Source organism: Adelges cooleyi, unplaced genomic scaffold (assembly GCF_023614345.1).
Source record: "Adelges cooleyi isolate 19-005CV unplaced genomic scaffold, UGA_ACOO_1.1 ACOO_flye_CR_arks_rails_tigmint_CR_PRNA_681, whole genome shotgun sequence".
In the NCBI taxonomy this organism is placed as follows: Eukaryota; Metazoa; Arthropoda; class Insecta; order Hemiptera; family Adelgidae; genus Adelges; species Adelges cooleyi.
The window spans coordinates 8,297-22,238 of NW_026096384.1; positions in this window are offsets into that span (position 1 = coordinate 8,297).

Sequence of the window (13,942 nt, forward strand, 5' to 3'; positions counted from 1 at the left end):
TTTCGACCTTAAAAGCTGCTTGATCTGAAATTAAAAAAAAAATAACCTAATAAATATCAATTAATATAATAGAAAGACTTCCATAATTGGTAATAAAAAATATTACCCGGTACAGTCAACATATAAACAAAATCCTCTGAAATTATAATAACATACGTAGATTATTAACTAAAACTGGATTATTTTATATTTTAAATATAAATTAGGAAATGAAAATCAAAGTGGAAATGTGCTTGTTTCTACATTGTATAAAAAAGAGTGCAGACTTTTTTTTAATCGCTTGAGGGTATTTTATTTGAACAATTAAAACAGTTTTGATAAATACAAATCAAAGGTGTATACATACTCGTAAATTCGAGTAATTATATACATATATATATATGTATATATATATATGAATTGCAAAATTTCGTACAAGTCGTCGCTTGTGTATGATCTAGTTAATTTATGTTAAAAAAATTAACACTTTTTGTTATTAGCAAAAACATAATTAATGCTATAATATTTATTAAACACAACGCATAAATTCGGCACTCTAGACTTTTCTCATTCGATAAACAAAACACAGCCGAGTGGAGATTTTATAATAAAATAGATGCACTGAAGCAGATGTGTCGAGTAGAATAAAATACAATAATTAGCTAAGTTTGACTATTATTTTTTTTATTTTATAATTATAATTACCTATAGAAAATTGTCTATTTTCTTCGAAAATTCTTTTTATTACAATCGGGATACCTTCTGGAATTAATACAAAATATTTTGAGCTATAAATAAATAATCAAATAAATTCTTAAAAAATATCAAAATCACCAGAACAAGAGTAAAAGAAGTAATAAGCTAAGACTATTTAACGGAACTTTAATCACTCTGTTGGTTACATTGTTATTTGTTGCTAGCTATAAGTAGTATGTTCCAAGTAAAGCATAGACCATTTCACTTTGAAACGTCTCATAGGGCTTAATTACTAATAGGTTTGTTCTGTATATTTTTCATGCAATATGATCACAGTTTTTCACATTCTATGATCCCTTTACCAAAAAATTGAATCATTCTATAACCAGTTTAAATCAGCGTAAGTTCAAGGCGTTTCCGTTGAGTCTCCGCGGTTGGGCAGTCGAAGAGTATGTGCTCCGCTGTTTCATCAGGTGCATCGCATGTGCAACACGGATGGTCTAAAAGTCCCAGTGAGTAGAGTTTAGTTTTGAAATTTCCGTGACCAGTGAGAAATTGTACAACATGATACCTCAAGTAGAGGAGGGTAGATAACCTTCGGGCAACGTTTGGAAAGAATGTGTATGTCCATCTACCAGTTGCACAGATATCCCATTTCGCTTGTCATTTATCACAGAGAACGAACCATCATTCCTGTAGAATCCTGGACTTGTCAGCAGAATCTGGGCAGAAAGACACAGTTATACAGGTGCGTCATATTACTTCTGTCAGTGCCCTATTCAATGCCGTACGTCGCTCTGAGTCTAGTGAAGAGTTTCAGGTTTTTGGTTTTCATATCAGCTAAAGGTTTGTTGTACAAAAATTTAGTCACGAGTGTGACGCCAAGATATTTGGCGTGACCAACGGACCTTGTCCTGCCTGCTCTAAATTTAATAGTGGAGCCTGGAACCAACAATCCTTTAAGCAATACCGAAATGGACTTCTGTGTGGAGAAGCTAAGTCCTCTTGTAAGACTACATTGGTAAACTATTTTGAGTACACTTCCTCCATTCTGTCAACAATAAGACGACGGGTACTTCCGGCTTTCAAAATGGCTGTCATCCGCGTAAGCTTGAATTATTGCGTGTATGGGAAACTCAGTAAGGAGGAGATCTTCGATGGTGATTGACCATAGAGCCTTGTGGACATCCTTGTGTTAAAGTCGCCGTTTTTCTCACGGCACTGAGCGTAATGTTCGCTGTGCGATTTACTCATGGTGAGTTCCCTAATATTCGCAGAGCAACCGAGCCTATTCATGTCAGACAGTAAGGTAGACCATTTCAGGTTGTCGAAGGCACCCGAGATACCTACATATTTTCTCCAGAACCATTGACCGATTAGTGTAAGGCTTCAATGACGTGAGAGGTCGAGCGCCCTTTTTTGAAACTGTATTGAAGGCCGCTTATGTGCGGTTCGATTTCAGCGTTGATGCGATCACAAATTGTAAATTCAATACATTTAGAGAGCGCTAGGAGTAGGCTGATAGGCCTGTACGATTTCGGGAGACTGGAATCTTTGTCTATCCCTTTTTAATCACTACCACATCCGCTTTATTCCATGCCTGAGAGAATGTATTAGACTCGAAGCAATCATTAGCAATTTTGAGTTGATGCGTACCAATGTGTGGCCACGCCATATGCGTCATTCTACCGGTGACATGATCGAGACCCGGGCCTTGGTGGGCGCAGTCCGCCACAGTGGAACTTTTAGATCATGTAGACTACAAGAGAGTTCCCTGATTACACCCTGAACTGGGTGTAAGGAGTCGATCATGGGTTCATGCAGTATTAACGTGTCCAAAAGAAGTTGGACCGTCTCATCCAAAGTAGCGGTGAAGGAGCGGTCAGGTCTCTGTTGGGTATGGAGCACTGGAGCTCTCTAAAGCCATTCTTCACCCATCTATATACCTTGATCCAGGGAGCTGTACCGTTCTCAGTACAGTATTTTCACCAAGATGCCACTTTTGCTTATCGCAATTCTTTGGTATATCCGTTTCTCTGAGCGTTGTATCTCCTGTTGAGGTCTTCCGTTCCCTCGCAGTGGGCTGCTCTCGCGGCCTTGGAAGCTCAGTGCGCCTCTTCCGCAGTTCCTTGTTCCACCACGGTGAAGACGGCTTCGTCGTGCGATTATCCTTTTGACGGCTAATTTAGTGGTAGCTACATTGGAGTCACAGAGTACCTCCGCCCGAAGATGTATCACTCCATGGTCAAGAATCTACCTGTTGTCAACAAGGCGCTCAACTAAAGATTAAGTTAACTTAGTGTGGTCTATTTTACCCGTCTCGATCCTCCTTCGTCGATAAACGGCGTCTATTGTTGCGAGGGATAGATCAAGTCGTATAATCCTGTGATCAATGGACGTTTCATTGGCCATAACACACCAACTAGTGATGTGATTCGCCAGTCTTCACGACGTTAATGCAACATCGATGTTCGATGCACGTATCCAGTCGGTAGTTTGGCTTGATCGTACGTTCGCTATATGTATATCGAAGCAGTCGATAAGGGCCTACAGCAGACTTCCTATATCATCAGTCACGCGGCTGAACCACCGTTCGGAGAAAGCGTTGGCATCTAGGGCGATCAGATATTCCCCTTATATATTCTCTATAATACTTCTCAGGGCCGTCACATGATCAATGGTGGGTACGTTGAACTTAAAGTAGCCTGAAATTATCGTCAGCCGGAAATCCGTGTTGTCCAGAGCTACCCCGTGAAGTACTCGGTTGTCAAGTCGTCTCTCACGAATATGTTGATGGCTGGATTTAGGACCACTATAGCCGACCCGAATATAATCCCCAAATTTGGTAAGCAGGCCAAGTTAGACCACCCGAAGGTGGTTACAGAGTTTGAAGGTTTTAGGCCCAAAACTTAGGGAAGTCCCTTGGAAGGGATCGTAGACCCCTAGGATGGTGGCGTACCAGCTAGGGTACTCCTAACCGAAATAGTCAACGTCTCAACCAATTCTCTAAGTCCATTTGCCACAGAATTATGGCGTTTACGAAAAACCGAAAATTGGGGGGAGGGGAAGGTCAATATTAGTATGTTAGGTGCCTAAATGCCCCTAAGAGGTGGCCGCAGGTTCAGGGTCTCTAAGTGCAAGGCAAATATGCTAGCATGGTTTTAGTCCTCCGGGGGGTGGGGTAACGACGAAAAATTGTCAGAGCTCGAGAACGAACTTATGCTATAACCGGTATAATCGTATGTTCTTTTTAAATAAAATAATTGCCGCAAGAACAAACGTGACCGAACGGGAAACCACCGCTTGCCGTTTAGATATAACACTGTAGGAAAAGACAAAACACGTTTTCTTACCATTTTGCTGCTATACTCGTGTACTTGTTAACTTAAATTTGCAGTTAACGAAAAAATGTACGGAGGACCGGCTCGAATCGACACCGATCTTCTTGCGCACAATATTTATTTTTAAATTAACAATTTACGTAAAAAACGGGTCACAGTTGACGAAGTTAAAAGCCAAAAAATTGGGAGCTCGCGTAAATACATGTGCTCTTGACTGATGTGGAAATGGCTCCCAGAGATAATTTAACAGTAATTTTTAATTCATGAATTACATTTTAATATAACAAATATTTGTATATATTATCAGAGTATTTAATTATATATACATTACCACAAATTTGATCAGCTTGCCTGATTAGTTCGTCTGTAATTTGAAATTTAAAACATGAATAACAACAAGATTAATTATTTAAAAAACTTTAGTTAGTAATTAAAGTTATTTCGTATTAAAGGAATGTGTTACTTACTGGTAATGACAACTTCCATCTTATAATTATCTACCAATAAAAGTTAAATATGTAATTCGATTATAAATTTACTCGTTTTGGATCGTGTACAAAAAAATAATCACCTATAGTTTCTGCCAATATATTTGCAAAGGCAAAGGAAAACAAAACACAGTAAAGTTTCATTGTTAGCTGCAAATAATAATAACATAAAAGTCGCTTACATCAAACTGACACGCTACGACAATTAATTATTATTTCCGATAATTGGTATCGTTCTTACAATTATAATGTTTTTAAAATGTTTATATTCCGTTTTTGTAACTGGAGTACGATATCTTTTAAACCGCTAAAATCGATATCTTTATGTGGAATTAGAAATTGTATCTAAAAAGTAATTATGGGACCAAACTTAAACTAATTGGTTTTTCTTTTACAAAAATCGAGAAACACATAATAAAAGTTTGCATGTTATTTTATTTATAATTATATGAAATTATAAATTGTTGAAAAAATAGCCAAAAGAAACGATTATACACAAGTTTGAAAGTAAATTGACTATATTTCAAGAAGTTTTTGAGGGCCTTATTTTTTATTTTGGCCCTTAGAAGTATATTTTGTTTACTTGCTAATAATTGAAATTTTAAGTTTAACGGTTAAAAAAATATCGCAGATCTACAGGTAAAAATAATATATATATTTAAAGTTTTCTTACAATCTCTGACGTTTGGTATGAATATTTTTTTAAATTATAAGAAACTTATAAGACAATGTTCTGTCGATCAGCTTGCTATACTGTTTAAAGTGATTTTCACACGGCTTGACGGTATATTACGAACAAAACAATAAATTATAAATACATTTGACTTGGTGGCCTACGTAGATTTATTGACAAAGTTGTTTTTTCACTGTGATTTCATATATACATTACACTCGATCGAAGTTTTAACTACATGTGCCTCGTATTTTAGTTTCAAAATCACTCGCAAAACTAATGCCTGTTTTATTGAAATTTTACCGTTAAATTTTTTATGCTAGTCTATCGATAAAAATACCTATAATAATATTATCCGAACATTGAAACATTTTTCATTGTCCGATCCGTGATTTCTGTGGCTAGGCAATTATCTCCACGGTGATGATGTCCTATGAATTTTGTACCTCCCTTACCCTCTCACCCAGCAAAAAATGGATGGCAGTTTAATAAAAAACAAAATTTTAACATACACATTAATTTTCTTAATGTTTTTTTCCGCGTTCAACTATCTCACTAAACGTTAATTTATTAACTTACGAGAGGGCTTAATTTTTCTACAATTGTTTTCTACGGCTATCATCTTGAAAGGTCTGTTAGCTATCAACGGTGGACCATACAAGATACATTGGTATCATAGTGGCTGTAAATCGAATCTTGCATTCGCATCTTATAAAAACTTAAAAGCGATAAACCCGACCTATTTGTTAGACTTAAAAGGCGCTTTTAGAGTTAACTGAAGTTACGATAGTGGCAACATGATCTTTCGGAACACGAATGTTCAGTGATATGTTAAGCTTAGCCCATGGAGTGGCGGATCTAGGGGTTGTCTTAGTGGGGGGGGGGGGGCAAATTTTCGTTTTTGTAGGTATAATAAAATTACTTTTTATGTTTTTTACTTTGTATTAATTATCTACAAAATATGTTACAATGTATTCATTATTTTGATTAGTTATTTTTTAATTAATCATTATTAATCTAGTTTAAATTTGACCCAATAAACTTTCATAGAAAATAGCTACAACAAGTTTATTTAAATTCAAATACATACTTATAATTAAGTAAAGTACAATATTCAGATATTTATAATATAAAATCAATGTCTTTTTTTTTTCTTTAGCAAATATTTTAATAATATTATCTACATTTAAAGGGATTCGATACTGGCCGTTTTTTTTCAGTCAAAACACATCATTTTTTGTCCATTGCACAGGCCGAACCAATAATCCGATAAGAAATTTGAACACAGATTTGAATTCACCACGAGGTTTACTTAGGATCAGTGTACTTTTTTCAATTTTTAATTTTGACCCTTTCCAAATTTGATTTTAAAATTTAAAATTTTAAAATTTAAAATTTTAAAATTTTATAAAAAGTACGCTGACCGATTTCAAGTAAAGTTCATGACGAATTCAAATCTGTTTTAGCGACGGAACAAAAAATTTACTATTATATTAACTAAAATGGCTTTTACTCATAGACAAAATGATTTATATTGAAAATAATACCATGAAACTTATACAAATTAACAGGTAAATTAATTGACATGGTCGAAATTTATTACAACCATTTTTTTCTTGGGCCAAAGGCGATCAATCTATCGTAGCAACTCTGTAAATCATAAATTTCATCTAGTTGATACTTGGGAGGAGGGGGGGTAAATGTTGAAAAAGATTACTTCTTCACAGTCGAAATTTGGAAAAACAAAAAAAAAGTTTTTCAGCCTAGTCTGCAACCACGAAAGAGCATTTTCATGTCTCGTTGAAGTACCGAATAAATTTAGAGTAGTAGTGGAATTATGGATAATGATATAGTATATTAAGAAGCCGTAACAAGCTAGTGTTTAATATCTGACTTAGAACAATTCATAGAGAATTTGGGCCCTTAAACTATTTTGAATTTATCATTTAGTTCTAATTTGAACGTTGAACGTACAACATATCTATTATGTCTTACCCCTATCTTCCATCCCCTATCTCCCACCCCTATCTTCTACCCCCAACCCCATCTCCGTGTGATTACGCGTTTTTCGGTTATGTGCCAGGGCTAAGACATGCAAATGTCAAAAACCGTACGAGTTTTTAAGTTAGAACTTTTACTGGCTATAATTTCGAGAAAAAGAGTCGAATCGAGTTGAAAATTATTAGGAATATTTATTTGGTATGCCCGCGCACGTCAGTTGTAATTAAATTATACCCATTTCCCACCCCCTAGAGGGGGTTCAAGTTTTTTTTTGTTTTTTTAGTTTTTTTAGCCGTAATTTTAGGACCTTTAAGTTGAAAATTTATCAGTAGTTAGAACTGATATGTATCCATAACGCTAATAACTGTCGGATGGTAACATCGACCCGTGTTAGGTTAGGTTAGGACCAAACGGTCGGTATCAGAATATTGTGTTTACTAATAGGGAAGTTGTAAACGAGTTGGTTCGGATGACCATTGAGTTTAGAGTGGAACCCTGCATAGTAGATTATGGCAGTTTTGTGAGCTGTTGTGGCGCTTAAGTCTGAACAATTACTTCGATTAATGCAAACGTGACTATTTATGTATTATAAAAATAAAAATAATAATAATCCAACTAAATAAAAGACTACGGCTCTTTTAAATTATATTATAAACTTCAAAGTCCAATCAAATTCTATTTTACTAAAAAACAAAAAATAGATTAACATAAATGTCTAAATGTATTATTCATACAAGTTGCTATGAGGTATTGCAAAATCACCCCTCCCTCTTACCGAAGGTAGTTTACAAAAATTACAATGACCTTGAAATAACATTGTATTACAAAAAAAAACCAAAAACAATTCACGTAAATTGTTTTGTTGTATTATTCTAGAAAATCGTCAATAAGTCGAGTTGGCCATGAATTTTTTTAAAACCTTGAATTTGTCGATTCGTATATTTCAATTTATGTAAACAGTAGAAATGGCAATGCACACCGAAGTGTTTTTCTATATTAAAAAAATTGTGTTTTCGAGTTAATGCTCAGGCGAGAATTCGATAAATCTTACAAGCTTATAAGTCTTACACATTTTCATAGAAAATCGTACATATAAATCGTTATTTATTTTTGAACTCGGTGTAACTTTTGAAACACGTGCGCCAATGTGCGAAATTATACAAAATCCTCACTCTCTATCAATTATTAGAATAATTTATACACCTATGCAATGGTCTTATCGTTAATGACTTATTGGTTCATTTTGACCTAAAACGGAACCCCCAATTTGTTGAAAATTTTCCACCAACTTTTAAGGTCTCTGCCATTTAAAAATTTTTCAAATTGGGCGGAAAACGAAGCAACAATGGGTATTTTTAAAATTGATAAAAACAATTTTATTGAACTCAAACCGAATGTTTTCGTCATGGTTTAAAGATGGAATGAGTACGCTTTAGAATAATTGCAATTTTGTAGTGTTGCTTTTTTGAAAACATTTTTGGTTATCATATATTACAATATTATAAAAATAGTAAACATTAACCTTTTTTATTATTATTTTCCATAAGCCTATCAACATTTAAAAACTTAAATAGTAACTTGTGTACATATTTAATTTACTATTTAAACTGAGAATTATTTTCTGAATAGTATACCGGTCGGTAACCAGTTTTGGCTAATTACTTTGGGAGTTATTAAACATTAAAATTTAGGACGGCAGGAAGGGTGGAGTGAAATATTATTTTTTCTGCTGGCGCTACGCTTCTGTAAAAATACTGAGCTGTGGAAAAAAAATAGAAAAGGTAAATGTTTAGTAATAGTTTTATAATATTGTAAAATAACTCAAACTTAAGTGTCTTCAATTATTATAAAAGCTACAAAATTGCTATTATTTTAAGAAAAAACTAGTGTCGTTTCCTTAATGAATCAATCAATTTTCTAGTGTATTTTGATTTTTTGAAAATAGTAGAATAACATGTTTTTGTAATATACTCGAAGGTACATGTGTATTAATATTGGGTGTTTGCTTTACAACGATTTATCATTTTGTTTTCTTTATTGCTGTGCAAAATGTAGTCATAAGAAACGAACTTAGCAAAATAACGACCGGAAAGTCATACAACTTTTCTTAAGGGTCTAAAAATTTCTTTTAGTTCCTAGCGTGCAAATTGTAAAATGTATTATCTACATTTCCTTTTCTATGTAAAGGTATATCATCAGATCAAAATTGTCTTTATCACAATTTAATAGGAAGATGAAAAAAAAACGTTTAAGGGAACAAATGCCCTCGTGTCCGGCCAGACATGAATTGACGTTTAATCCAACCAAAGTTTCTGTAATACAATTCTTGGTTTTTCGGTTAAAAAAAAATATAATACTGCTACAGTTTTTTATACTTAAACATAATAAATCAAGACTGTCTCGTTTCGATTTGAGGCGTTTTAACTTTCAACTTGATAGTCATTCTTAATCAGATGACACTGGTGAAATAATAACAAACTGCCACATTTTTTTATAACGGCTTATAACATATTTAAAATGGTAAATAGGCACAACAAACAAATTTGGCAGTTGGGTTTGTTATAACCTATTGCTAAATAGCAGTAACCTCAAATTGTGGTGTCTGGCTGAGATTTAACTAAGTAGCTTTTCTAATATCTACCTATCAAATATTATCCATATTCCTACAATTGGTCTTAGAACACCTAAAAATATCTACATCCGGTCATGAATAATGTTACTATATTATTTTTATATACAAAATTAAAAACCTTCATCATTACTTTTCTAAATAATTGTATATTCACTTTCTTAAACGGGAAAACGTATTGAAAACACGTTCTAAGTTGTATTATTTATTTGAAATAAGAAAACTACTTGTTTTTATTTGTTATTTTGTATGCTTGTTCAAACAGTTACAGTCACACACCAATGTCCTAAATAAGAAAATATTCGAAAACAAAAACAACATAATTTATTATCGACCTAGTTATATTATTTGAAGTTTCCAACGTTAAAACGGTTTTTATTACTATTATATTTTGAGTCCATACATTTTTTTCTCGAGTAATTTAAATTGTAGGGCAAGTGTCAGTATTCCGAAATCAGTTTTATAAATGTATAGAAAAATATATATATTTTAATACTGACAGAATACATTCCATCTCTTATAGAATATTTATAAATGTTTGGATAATAATGTGGATTATACAAATATTGTGATATAACATACATGCTAAATTAGGCATTTTATACAAATTAGGAAATATCAATTGCTCAACGACTACCTTGAAGGTATTGAATGCATGTTATACGAGTATTATGGAAGTCGATTGTTGAATAACTGTTTCATTTACATTACAAAGACAAATTTGAACAAATAAAATAGGATTTAAACACAATATTAAATGAAATATTATTAGTCGATTTCTACATTAACTTAGAAAACTGACCGATTAATTCAAATATTTTTTCAGAATTCAAATCTAACCATCCTGAGTTGGTGTAATTATGTCAGGCTTCTAGGCCTAAAATGTCCAAAAACAGGTCACTTCAACCCCCCCTCAAAACCTATTCACTGGAATCAAACTTATAATTTTTACAACAGTTTTTGGCTACCATAAATTCTAACTTAGAGCATTTTCTTCAATATCTAATAAGTAAGCATGCTGTTCCCAATACACGTTCAATCAAGATTGTCAATATATTATTTTCACTTCAAATTATCTATTTGTATCATAACCCTTTTTTGTGACACACAAAAACCTCTAAAAAGTAAAAAATGTTTTAAAAATAATTTTCAGTTAATAGAAAATACGGTACATTTTTTTATGTAGCCACTGAGCTACTAGGGAGGGTATTCTAGAAATGGGTTCTCCCTCCCTTAATTACACCTATGGATTTGTATGGAAAAAATCGCCTTCGATGTTGTATCTAACCTATGTTTTCAAACAGGGTTTTGAACCCAATTGGTATTTGAATTCCACAGTAATAGTTTTTAAAACCGAATTTGAGTAGATTGAACAATTTACCAACACGACGTAAACCGCTTTAAAATGTGTATGTGTATAAACAGCTATACTTAGTATTATATCTACTCGTATGCTAGAAAATGTGTCAATATTTTAGTAATCTTCAGTACAAAAATACTCATATATAAATATACACATGAATATCGTAAAAAGGCGTTTGCATAGTATGTTCTTTTCCGAATTCCAGCAAGTATGATAATAATTCCAACCATTGCATCAACCTCTTCCCTAACCTAGCCGGTTGTTTTTAAATTGTTCTCAATTGGCAATACAAAATATAAACAGATATTTTATCGAGCGTTTCAATTTTAAAATCTATTCATTTGCTGTGGAAACGAAATTGTTTTTGTATTTTCTACTACTGTTTTCGTTGTAACTGTTCTTATTTGTACAAATATTTCATTCTAAGTTCTAGGTCTAATTTTAATTCCTAAACCTCGATTAGGAAAAAAAACAAATAAAGAAAAATGTTCAGCTGCTTTTATGGAAAAAGATCAATTAATCCCACTTTTTTTCAAAACGAATATGCTTTGCTTAAAAATTAATTTAATATATTATAAGTCAGCGCTTAATTATCAAAATGTAATATATAATAGATATTTTTTTTTTTTTTTAAAGCTCAGAGCATATTAGGGAGCAATCACAATTATTCCAGAACTACAATAATTGAATGTCTTAATAAACTTCAAAAATAGATATATTTTTTCGTTTTTTTTCTACACTACTTTCGCATATTAATTACACAAAATAACAATTATAAGTTTTTGTGCCATAAAAGTTGTATAAAGTCACCTGCTATAAAACATTGTTTTAACACAACAAAGTTATCGTCTAATTATAATTTATAGTAAACAATATTTATTCATTTTGGCAATATAATAATTTTGTAATGACCTGCTTTGCGGCAGATAACAAATCGTTATCACGTATTGTGATTTTCTTATATTACACATGGACCTTATAATTTGCACATGGTATGTAACAATTTATCCTACATTGGGGCAAGTTGTACCATTTTGACTTGGTAACTAAAACATTTTCATTGTTATTCAAAATTTGAATACATAAATTTGTACGTATAATGGTAGCTATTAAGTTAAAATGTACTAACATTCATTTAGAAAATAATTTAGAAAATATCAAAAGTGTAACAACTAACCCTACTCACCCCCGTACTAAAATCAAATGAAAAGCTTTATTTTATCACGATTTAGTAGAAAGTCGACTATATTCCTTAAATGTTGAGGTATATCTACAGCTGAAGGAACCAAACTTTAAGCTGGTCAAAGATTAAAAAAAAAAAACTGTATCGTTATTAGTTATATTAACCATGAAGTTACAGTATACAATAATAATTGGGTACTGAACAAATAAGAGCTAATAACGTTATCAGAAATGAATGAACGTTCATTTAGATAACTATTTTTCTTTAAGTACATTTTGTACATAATAAGGGTATAAATATTAAAAAGTTGCCCAAATTTGTCCCGTTTTAAATTACTAATAAAATTATAGTAATACCTACACGAGTGCTTACAAAAACAACATTGTTTTTAATACAAATTTTTGGCTTAATAACTACGTATTTTTAGTGTAAAGGAAAACAATATATTAATTATATATTGCGACATACTTCCTGATATATAGAATACTAATTATTATTTCAAAATTTACTACAACTTAAAATACTTAAACCCACTTTTTACATATTATATTTATCTGGAGGATACCTTACTAAATAATTAATATGTTGTTTAACCATACATCTCCTTGTACGACTATCAACTTTCAAATCAGCTTTGCTGATTTCATTCACTGTAAAAATAATTTAAACGCGTCATAGCTAACAAATATTAAAAAATGAATTGCCATTTAGGTTGTTTGTAAAAACGCGATCCTAATTTTAATCTTAACGACTAACGAATAAATGCTTCAGTACCTATATACAGTTAATGTATAATTTATGAGTTTGTTTTTTATCTATAAAAGTCGCTCCAAAACTAAGACTAATTAGACCAAAATAAAACATTATTTTACAAGAACGATTTGAGTCATGTCACAAACGACCGTCAAAACTTTAAGTAAAAATTATACAACTTTATTACTTTGAACTTACATTGAATACTTATGGTTTTTATTTACATATAGAACTTTTTAATAATTACATGTTAATTATTATCAATTTTATGAATTGGCCGATTAAAATATTGTTAATTTTATATTTACAATCAATGCTCTTGACTATTGCATTTTACACAGTTGCTCATATTCTATTCATTCTCTGATTCAAAACATAATACATTTTAATTAACACATATTATTATGATAGAATGGTCCGATAAAATCTATAATATCCATCTCGTTTTTTAAGCTATTTTTAATTTAACGCATGTGGTATGTGTGGTATCGATGACAATGACTGTAACCTTGTTATGTGTATGATTATCTTTATTGTAATAATTATCTTAACTATTGTCTTTATCGTTGTCGTTAACTTTACTGCTATTATAATTTCTATCATTATTATGATTAATATCTTCTTATCTGTTAATCACAAAGAGAGTTTGTAGTCATTAAATACTGCGGGGGTGACGGACTACAGATAACTAACCAATAACCTTTGTCGATGTCACACACACGCATACAATTTTTCTTACATATATAAACATAAAATGGATTCGAAAAATGTGTTTCGATTGGATAATTGTTCATTTTTATAGATAACTATAATCAACCTTAAATTGAAATAATAAC